We start from the raw sequence: 8,057 nt of genomic DNA, 5'->3' as shown, positions 1-8,057 counted from the left end.
CTTCCCTTCCCCCGCGCACGCCTAAGGGCTCCCCGGACACGAGCGTCTCGGGACGGTGGTTCCCCCCCAGGCCCCATGCCCCTCTGGCTGGCTCCCGAGCCCCCCCGCCTCCCGGCTGCTCACCCCCACTTCTGTGTCTGTGCCACGTGACCCTCCCCTAGACAGGCGATAAACCACGGCCCGCCACGAGGCTGGTCGCCGACCTTACCCAGCCCCGAGGACTCCGGGTGCCCGCAGCCCAGGCCGCTGTTTGAGATCAGAGCTGGAGGACGGGGAGTGGGCAGGTGGGCGGGGGCGGCGTCAAGCCCTCTGGATGTTTACTCTTCACCAACGGCTGTGGGTTGAGTGTTCCCCATCAAGGCGAGCTGAGGCCTTAATCCCTCGTCCGTGCGAATGTGACTCGATTTGGAAATAGGATCTTTGCAGATGTAATCAAGTTAGGATGAGGTCATCGGGGGGTGGGCCCCGTCCACCGACTGTCCGTGCCGAGGAAAACCAGAGGCAGACGCCGCGGGCGCCGCAGGACGCACGGAGGGAGACCCGGCGGTGGCGGCCGGGGGGCCGGGCGGCCACGCTCGTGTGGGCGGGCGCAGGGGGCCGCCAGGCTCCCTGGCTTGTCACTCGTGGGCCTCGACGGCTGCTGAGGCCCTGGGGTGGGAGAAGTGAACACTAAGCAGAGCCAGGAAGGAAAGGGGCCGATGTCCCTGCACCTTGCAGGGTCCGTCCCCGCCGGGTGGGGGTGGCGGGACGCCTGAGCCCGAGGCCGCTGGGCTGGACCCGCCTCCGGAGGTGCCCAAGCTGAGGGGTGACCCCGCTCCGGACACCCCGCCACCCCGCTTCCCAACAGAAACCGGCTCCACGCTCTGGCAGCGCAGGGAGACAGCCGGGAGCGTCTCGCCTGGGTCTGCAGAGGCCGCCATGGAGGTGCAGCGAGCGGCTGGGCGCCCGTCGCCGGCGGGCCAGAGAGGGACGAGCCTGCTGCTTCCGTGTAACTAGCGCTGACCCTTGCTGCCCGTCACGTGCATTGCTGCGGCGCCCAGGTCCGGGAGATTCGTGGCCGGGGTCAGCGCGCCTTCGCACTTCCTTTTAGCTCGGTCTCTCCTGGAAGCCGGGGCCCCGGGAAGGGCCTCAGGAGCAGGGGTCCCGCAGCACCCGCTCTCCGCTCCGCGGTCATTACTGGACGCGGCTCCCAGTCCCCTCGAAACTGGCATTTTCGCGACCTTCGGGCCGGCGGTGAGGCCGGGGCCTGTTTGCCGCTGCCTTTGTCTGGGCTTCGGGTCCCGGGCACCCCGATCAGGCGACCCTGCGAGCCAGCCCTGCGGCTTAGGAAGTTGAGTCCTCATTGGCGAATCAACCGTAATCCGGTTTGCCGGCTAATTACACTCCGGGAAGGCGACTGGGGCGGCGGCGGGGTTAAGCCCGGTTTGCGAGGGCCGAGCAGTGGGGGCCGCTCTCTGCGCTTCCCGTCTGCCCAGACACTGCCGACCTGGGCCCAGCAGTTAATGATGGGAAAGGTCAAAGGTCACGCAAAACCAACACACGTCTATACACTTTTTCATTCCTAACCGCACACAATGACCGTGGCTCAGCCCGAGGGGGGGCAGGTCCGCCGCGCCCCTCCCCCACGGCCGCCACACCACTGGGGCAGCCCGGGCCTCGGTGCGCAGATGGGGTTCCCTGTCTGGTGCCGGGGTCCCGCCGGCCTGTCCGCCACAAACACCTATGCCGCCTGCAGACGGAGCCCAGCACTGCCCCTGCCCAGCACCCGGGCTCCGCCCCGGCCTCCGGCCCTCGGGCCCTGAGCGGGCCGTGGTCTCGCCGCGGTTACGGGTCCTGAGGGCGGGGTCTGTGCAGAGAGCTGGGCCTGCTCAGCTTACGCCTCTAGTGGCAGCGTGCTGGATGCCGAAGGCATGGAGCCTGGCCCTGCCCGCTGGGCAGGGTCGCAGCCCACCTCTAGGCCTGCCCTCCGGGCCGGGGCGAGCCGAGCCGGCTTCCGGTGAGTCTGCCTCTCACTCGGGACACGAGGCCGCTGGAGCGTTCTGAGGCAGAACGCTTCCTGGGGCTGGGGAGCCCGTGGCCACGGGGTGCAGAACCGATTCTGGACGCGTGACGCGGGCTGCCCGGCTCTGCAAACACCCACAGGGCACTGAGCCGCTGTCAGAGGGCGGGCGCAGGACGCGCCACGGCTCAGCCAAGCCGCTCGGACTGTGCGGCGGTTTGTGCCATGGTGTCCTCACTGGGCTGACCCGTGGGGACGCCAGGCCGCGCGTCCCGCACCGACCCCAGACGCCCGCCCAGCTCTGGGCTCCGAGGACCCGGTGAGGCGCCCGCCAAGCCCAACGGACAGGCTGGCCTCTGCTCTCCTGGCACACAGCAGCAGGGGCAGCCCCCCAGCTCAGCCCGAGGGCAGGTGGACTCACCCAGGGCCAGGCGGGGAGGACCCGACTTCCCTCAGCAGCGAGGCTCAGAGCGGTGCGTGACGTGCCCGTCACGTGGCACAGGCGGACAGCCCAAAGAGCAACTCAGGCAGCTTGGCCCGGACGCCACCCTCCAACCACACGGTCCCCCCGAGGGAGGCCCGGGGTGCGGAGGACGAGTCCACCTCTCTCCAGTACCAGCGGCTTCCTGCCTGCCCCTCACCCTCAGCCGGGCTCTGCACGGCGGCCATAGGCCTGGAGGGGAGAGGCCCAGTTGCTGAGGACACAGGTCTGTCCACCTGTGCACGGCCAGGGACAGGCCTGCGTGGGGCTGCCTGGGGATGGGACCGGGTGGACAGTCCAGCCAGAGCCCACCCGCCCTCCCAGGAGCTCCCAGGAGACCGAGGGAGGTGAGCCCAGGAGGCCCGGGGCGTGGGGCGCCGGCGGGTATCAGCGGGGCAGGCGGGCCAGCGGCAGGCCGGCTTCTCACTGTGCTCTCGGGGGCGATGGCCTTGGCCATCTGGGGGACCCCTGAGGCCCCTCCAAGACCCCTGACCTTGTCCTCTTTGTCTCAAGGCCTGTGGGGAAGGCCGCCATCCATTTCAGTAGCGTTCAAAGGCCATCAGGCCCGCCGTTTATTTTCTTAGAAATAATGGTTTTTCGGGTTAGCATTCCTCTGGTGGAAAAACAAACAGGGCCGGCGTGCCGAGATGAGGCAGGGAGGGGGGCCGTGCCCGGGGACACCCCCAGCCCTTGGGGAACCTCAGTTGCGGCTCTGGTGCTGCTTCAACACGGCCTGGCAGCCGGCCAGATGCTGCCCCCAACCCCCCAACGCAAGTTAGGGAGGCAGCGGCCCCCACTCCTTTTGGGGGGCATTTAAGGGGTGAGGAACCCGGGAGCAAGAAGGGGAAGCGCGCACGGGATTACTGAGTCGGCGGAGAGTCACGGGGCCTGGCCTGGCCTGCAGGATGGGGGAGCCCGAGCGGCTCCCGGTGGGGGCGAGGAGCCCTCCCGCGCAGCTCCTCCCCGCACAGGCCCCACAGGCCCGCACCTGCTCCGACGGCACCGCCCAGGGCCTGCCCCTCCCCTAACCCGTGGGGACAGCAGGTATCAGCCCCGCCCGGGGCAGGGACTCTGACTGTGCAAAGTCCCTGGGGCAGAAACGTCTGCAGGCCTGAGGGGCTCGGGAAAGACCAGAAGCTGAGGTCTGGTGAGGTAGGCGCGGGAGCGAGTCATCTCGCCGTGGGGACCCGAGAGCCGGCCAAGCCGGGGCGCGTCCCCCGTCGAGGGTGGGTGACCCCCCTCCAAGCCCAGAGCGCTGTCGACGACACTGAACCAAACCCAGCCCAGGAGCTTACAGAGGCCACCCCCCGGCCGGCAGGAGCGCTGTCCAGCCTGTCAGTGCTAATGGCGACAGCCTCTTCTCTCTCCTTCCAAAAATGGGCACGGGCGCCGAAGAGCTTGAACTCCGAAGGCCGGAGCTGGACCGTGGCAAGAAGTGCTGCCTGACTGCGGGCTGACAGTGACTTGGAATTCTAAGCCTCTCCCTGTTCCTTCCCGCCTGCTGGTCTGCAGGGCCTGGGCACCGCCGTCCCCGCGGGCACGTGTTAGCAGGCATAATTGCACGTTTTAAGACTTAAAGAATTCCCCCTCCCCCTCCCAGCCCACCTCCTACGGCCTCTCCGGCCTCCCAAAAAGCAGAACTTCAGCTGGAGTTTCCATAAAGTGTGTGATAATGGTGAGGAAAATTATTTAATCAGGTCACAGATATTGTTCCCTAAGAGGGCCAATCGGTTTTAAGATTGTGCCCCCCCCATGTTAAACTAAGTGGAGCACTAAGTGTGTTATGAGGAGTTTCGTTAAAACGCTTAATAGCACACCCTGTAATCTCCCCAGCTCCCAGCGACTCACAAGTACACCCCGGGGATATAAGATTCAGGAAGTGACTATTTACATTCATTACACACAGGCTAATTCTGTGATCTCTGCTGCCCGGAAGGCTGGCATTTTTCTCCTTTTTACGCAAAGAGGAAAATAGTAATAGATGTGATAGGCTGTGGCCCAAACAAAAATTCACTCCCCCAGGAGTGTTCACGATAGCAGTTTGGAAACGGCCTGCGCTGGAACTCGCAAGAATAGGCCACTTGAGGAAGAGAATCCAGTAGATGCGGCAGGGACGACGTCCCGCCGGTTCAGACTGAGCAGGGCCATCGAGAGGGTCTCGGTTATTTGAACAGGCCGTCTGAGGGCGGTTTGCTCCCCGTTTGGGGCCTGGTCCTCATTATAAACGAGAGCTTTTAATTAAGATTAGTAAGACCCAATTCAGGCTATAATTTGGTCCTTTTCCTTTGCAAATGTCTATGAAAACAAAGCAATTAAGGTTAAATGAGTTGAAGCATTTAAAGGGGATGAAATGTCCCCTCCTCACCCCCAGCCGCCCCCTCGGCAGAGGAGCATAAACAGGCCACACTAATTCAGACCAGAAGGCCAGCACAGGCCGGCCCTGCGGCCCCTGCAGGCCAGCACAGGGGCCGTGGCTGGAGAGGCAAAAGTTCAGCTACAGGCAGGCTGGAGGTGTGAGGGCTGCTGAGGGACGGAGGGACGGCGGAAGCAGCCAGCTTGTCACGGGAGCTGAGCCCGGCTGAGCCCGTGGGGCGTGTCTCCCCGCTCCGCTCCGGGGGTGGCGATCTGCTTCCAGCCCACTCACTGGGCCTGGCTCAGGGAGGGAACCAAAGAGACTCCTCCCACGGTGTTCGTCAGGCTGGGGGGCCTAGCCTGCTCTTGGGGTCTCCAGGCTGACGGGGTGCCCTCAGGTCTTGCCTTCTCAGCTGGGTGACCTGCACAGAGCTGACCTCTCCGGCCCAATCTCCACCCCTACCTCCTCACCCCCAGCCCAGACCAAGCAGGTAGCCTCACGTCAGTCCCTTTCCTCTTGGGTCTCAGCTTCCTCACTTTCCCACCCTTCAGACGCTGGAGACCTTTCTGCACATCTGGGGTGGACAGTCACTCACTGTCCACTGGCATCAGCTGGGGACCCAGCCGAGGGAAGTCATACGTCCTCGCCACCCGGTGTGACCGGGAGCTTCCCTGGACAAGGGAAGCTCACAGGTGGCAGTCACATGTCTGGGGTGGCAGGGAGGGCTTCCTGGAGGAGGCGGCGACCTCTGAGACCATTCAACAGATGGGCTCCAGGGGCAGAGCTGGACAGGTCACACATCCTGCTCTTGAACCCACACCCCAGGGGGACACACAGGGAGACAGAAACCAGGGTGACCTGGGCCCGAATGAGGGGGCCTGGGCCTGGGGAGGATGACCGTTCGGGGCAGCACGGGGCGCCCCTCACTGTGCCCGTCCTTGAATTTACCTCCCTCAGCGTGTGAGTCACCGAGAGAACACTGATTTACCCGTAGCCTGGCTCGAGCCTTTCCCGTCTGTCCACACCACCTCAGTCTGGCTTCAGCAGCCCACCAACAGCAAGTTGACCACGCGGGCTAGCTATCTGACCACACGGGCTGGCTGGCTGACCACGCGGGCTGGCTGACCACGCAGGCTGGCTGACCACGCGGGCTGGCTGACCACGCGGGCTGGCTGACCACGCGGGCTGGCTGACCATGCGGGCTGGCAGGCTGGCCACGCGAGCTGGCTGATCATGTGGGCTGGCTGACCATGCGGGCTGGCTGACCACGCGGGCTGGCAGGCTGACCACATGGTCTGGCTGACCACGCGGGCTGGCTGACCACGCGGGCAGGATGACCACGCGGGCTGGCTGACCATGCAGGCAGGCTGACCACGCGGGCTGGCTGTTCTGGAGACGCCTGCACTTTAGCCCCCACGTCGGAGCCCAGTCACCCCACAAACGCACCGCCCCGGCCGCACAGCCTTGAAGGTGAGTCGAGAAGGGATTCCTGGGCTGGGGTGGCGGGGGGAGGGTGGCGCGCAGCTCCGGTGCTGGGCTTGCTGGGTGGGCGCTCACAGCCAGCAGGAGTCCCAGGGTGCTGAGCGCCAGAGGCTGCCGGTCAGCCTAAGGCTCGCACAGCCTGGACCCGCCTCCCGGGAGGCACCGGGCAGACGGAGGCCCTCGGCCACCGTGTCTCCGCAAGCACAGTGGACAGCAGAGTCGAGTCCATCCGGGGGCACTCATGTGCCCCACATTCCGCCCCCCGCCTCTGCAGGCCCTACACACACAAAGACCCGCAGATCAAGACAGGGCTGGAGGCGGCAACGGCGCGAGGGCGCGGGCACTGGCTGCAGGTGTCTGCGGGGAGGCGGCGGCGGCACAGGGCCATCCCGGAGCAGCTGTGGGGCGGAGGGGAGGCCGCACGCGGCGCTTCCGAGCGCTTTCCTGGTGAGCGGCAACCTGGGCCCGGCCCCCGAGGGGTGCAGACCTGGGCCCGGCCCCCGTGGGGTGCAGACCTGGGCCCGGCCCCCGAGGGGTGCGGACAGAGGCGTGGGCTGGTCCGTGACGTCGACGCCCCAGAACCAGCCGTCTCCCGGCCACTTCGGACCCCGAGACTTGTCAGAAAAAGACAAAGCCCCACCTGTTTTCACAGGTGAAGACATGACCCCCCGCCCGGGCGGCCGGGTGAGCAGCCCCGCGGGGACAGGGGCGGGCCAGTATGCCCCACGCCGGCTGCGTGCTCCCGCTTCGTGGGCACAAACCCACTAACCCCACACTGCCTGCGACAGGGGCTCTCCTTACCCCCGACCCACAGACAGCGACGGAGCAACCTGTGCAGGCCGCGGGCGGCTTTGCACCCACGTGGTCTGCTGCGCGCCCCGTCGGTCACTGTGCCCACTGAAAGTGGACAGTCCTCCCCTCTGCTCAGAATGGGCGGGGAGGACCACGGCCACTGCAGAAAGCTGCTGGGGAAAGGGCCCTGCCGAACTCGGGCTCCCGTGCTTCTGCGGGCTGGACCCTGCCCCCTTCGCCCCCCAAATCGCAGAGTCTCTCTGGGCAGGCTCCCCGCCTGCAGGCCAGGCCGCAGGTCAGACTGCAGCACGCCTGGGAGTCTCAGGGGTCTCCTGGGGGGCTCAGATGGCCCCAAGTCTCCTTCCATCCTAGGCAGTGATGGAGGTGGGTCCCCAGGGATAAGCAGCTAAGACAGAGTCCACTCAGGTGCCCAGGCCCCGCTGGCATCACTCGAGCGTCCTGACGCTGCTCTCTGTGTAGCTGTCCGCTCGCCCCGCGCCGTCTGCTTATCGGTGGAGGATGTCCACTGCTCGGTGCTCCAGCCGGGCAGCCCAACCAGCCGGCTGGCAACCGGGGGAGGGCCGGTTGTCCTAACTGTCCCCTCTGACACAGGAGGACGAGCCGCTCTCAGGGTCACCATTCAGGGTCGCGTGAGCCTAACACACGAGGCCGACAGCGGCCACCAGGGCCAGGCTCAGCCCAGCCGGGTGCAGCTCTCCGAAGGGGGACTGAGGCTCAGGAGGGCCTCCGGGCCCCCAGGTCACGCAGAGCGCTGCCGCCCCGCCAGGCAGTCCACTCCCCTCCATTCAGACAGGTGAGACGCGGGCGGAGCTGCCCACGCCGGGGGGACGCCCAGGCCGCCCTCACGTCCACAGGCCCCCCAGCTGACGAGCGAGCTGGCCAGCGTGAACGTCCCGCAGCCTGGCCGGGCGGCGTCTGAGGGACAGACA

Source organism: Condylura cristata, unplaced genomic scaffold (assembly GCF_000260355.1).
Source record: "Condylura cristata isolate star-nosed mole 26May11 unplaced genomic scaffold, ConCri1.0 scaffold00004, whole genome shotgun sequence".
NCBI classification, from domain to species: Eukaryota; Metazoa; Chordata; class Mammalia; order Eulipotyphla; family Talpidae; genus Condylura; species Condylura cristata.
The sequence above is the reverse complement of the archived record's forward strand: the minus strand, read 5'-3'. Positions refer to the sequence as shown.